Here is a 2657-nt window from a genome sequence, read left to right as displayed (position 1 = left end):
TAAGCCGGGACGATTCATTGCCATGGCACAGGAAACCTGTCAAAGCTCAAGCCAGCTAACATGTGAGAAGGATTCATAGTCGTAGGCTGCACATGTGCCGAATTGTGATGCGAGAGCACTCAGAGATCAGAGATCACGAAGCCGATTACAGGTTTATGCAGATTTTGCTCCACTGAACGGAGCGATCACTCCTTTCCTTGTCCACCACTAATGTGAATGAGAGGGCGGGAAATCCTTGTGGCTGGGTGGAAAAGGGGATTTTTCACCCTTTTGTCCACCGTGCAAGTGAGAACAGGGCCTTATTAAAGAGCGGGGAAAGCACTGATGAGAGAGCGCGATGGGGGAGCCCTGCCGGCTTGAGAGGAAGGGGGAGGTGTGCGTCTTAACGCTGACGGGGGATGGGGAGCACAGGTTAAATCCGCCGCTGGTAGACGCGATTCTGGCCTGCATAGCCCCCTTCCTTCTTCCAGAAGATTCCGGGGCCTCTTCACACCCGCAGCGGCAGCACCTGCCCTCTGCCCTCATCACAACCAACGAAGGCAAGTTCTTCTCCAACGGCCTGGATCTGTCTTACCCTTCGCGGGAGGACGTCGGCCGCAAGTTCGGAGAGCTCCTGGGGGCCTTCTTGCGGCTGCCCATGCCCACCATCGCAGCCGGCTGCGGCCACGCCGCCGGCGGAGGCTTCATCTTTGCGCTGGCACACGACCATGCGACGATGCGGCGCGACCGCGGCTTGCTGTACATGAGCGAGATCGATGTGGGGATCCTCATCCCGCCAGGTCCCATGAGCCTGGTGCGTGCCAAGATGACCCCCAGGGCCTTCCGGGACAATGTCCTGTCTGGCCTCAAGCACACGGCGGACCAGGCAGTGGCTGCTGGGTTGGTGGACTCCGCCCACCCCGACTCCGCAGCCACGCTCGAGGCTGCGCTCTCCCTCGCCTGTGGCCTCGCCGCCCGCCGCTGGAAGCCCGCCCACTACCTCGCCACCCGCGCCGCCATGTACCCCGCGCCCTTCCGCTCCCTCCCTGCTCCTCCCCTGCCTTCCCTCAGCCCTTCCAGGCTTTGAGCTTATCGTACCAAAAAAGGCACTTGTCAAATATGTATTGCTCCTTGGTTTATTGAAAAGCTTCTCACAAGGTGTTTCGTGCCGTTTCGTATGCTTTGTAGTGCTTTGCTCCACGTGATATTGTCCATTATGGATCAACCCTTCATCTAAGTTAGTGAACGCATCTTGTCGAAATACGTTATGTTGATGCTGTCGTGTCTCATCTCGTCAATTTCGTCATTTGTCCATCATTTCATCGTGTCTTGTTAATATTCAACGAATTGATCATGTCAATGTAATAAACGTACTAAAGGTTGATGTAATAAGCATACTAATTAATTAACATTATGTTAGTTTGTTATTATACATAGAAATTAGTAACTTTACTTATTAATTAATAAATGTTAGTTCAAGTCAACTAGTAACGATTTTTTGAACATATAGAAAAAAACAAATGCGTAATGATCTTTCAAATGTATTGGAAAAAATGAAATTGTATTTCTTTTGAACAAATAACATATTTTGAATGGACGGGAGAATGTTGTTTTCATGAACAAGTGTCGTGTAGTTGAATGATAAAAATGTATTGTTCTCTCTAGCGTTAGCATCAATGGACGTTACACAAAAACAAAGTCACAGAGTATCCTTCTGGACTTTTAGAAAAAGGAAAACTATGGCTTGTAGAAAAACATTATTAAAACCCTTTGCTGCAACTTGGTATGACATAAATATTTAAATAATCTTGGGCAACAAAATGTAAAAGCATCATTGAAACACTGACAATGTGTGCATCCTGTGATATAGTCACAATACAACATCATGCTATCATCTCGCAAAAGAACGATGTATCTATAGAAGAAATACGAGTAACAACAACTTTGTCAAGCACTGTTCTTATCCTTGTATGTCAACAATACGGAGTCAACATGATGATAACAAAATGTCGACCATGTCTTGCGAACAAACACAGAAACGAATATGTGGTCTCACTATTATCAGACTAAACAAAACGAATTCTCAATACAAAGTTGTTACAACTTTAACTCTTGAGCATAATTAATACATCCATTTTGGTCTCCAAAACGACAATTGTGATTGTAAATAGAACCTTGGACCGTCAATCAATTCTCGACAACCCTTTAGTCTCTTGGAATGATGCATCGCTTTCGTAGCCATCTACTAGAATTGACTTACCTACATCTAATATTGGGGACATGTTCACTTTCAATATGTTACATAATCCACTAATCCAGAAGTGCATGACTTTAGCAAAACATCCACATCCAAGGACATGGCTTTGTATCCTCAGTAGGCAATCCATCGAAAGGATACTAGAGCAGAGCTCCATCGTGAAAGCTCTCCATTCGACCTAGTGCTCCAAGCAAAACATGAGAATGAAAGAGGTTACAATTTGTGTGATAATATAGTTGAGCCAAGTCGATGATACATATTTCAAAGAGTCAATCAACACGAGTTCTCATGCATCATGTTACGGAATAATAATTGTTTGGTACAAAGAACAACAATGTTTAGGATAGACAACTTACCTGCAAGAACCTTGCCTTGTTGCCTAGATATCACCTTGGAAAATGCAATGTTTCCGTTCTTATCT

At 45.5% G+C, this 2657-nt stretch overlaps 1 pseudogene; it reads left to right on the top strand.

The window, feature by feature from the left end:
• The first annotated feature begins 337 nt into the window (after window positions 1–337).
• Window positions 338–1155, top strand: LOC148018592 (enoyl-CoA delta isomerase 3 pseudogene; annotated as a pseudogene).
• Window positions 1156–2657: the final 1502 nt, after the last annotated feature.

This window comes from Lygodium microphyllum, chromosome 21 (assembly GCF_053477565.2).
Source record: "Lygodium microphyllum isolate KBCC chromosome 21, Lygodium_microphyllum_v1.1.10, whole genome shotgun sequence".
In the NCBI taxonomy this organism is placed as follows: domain Eukaryota; kingdom Viridiplantae; phylum Streptophyta; class Polypodiopsida; order Schizaeales; family Lygodiaceae; genus Lygodium; species Lygodium microphyllum.
Note: the sequence above shows the minus strand (reverse complement) of the source record. Positions and strands in the feature narration are given on the sequence as shown.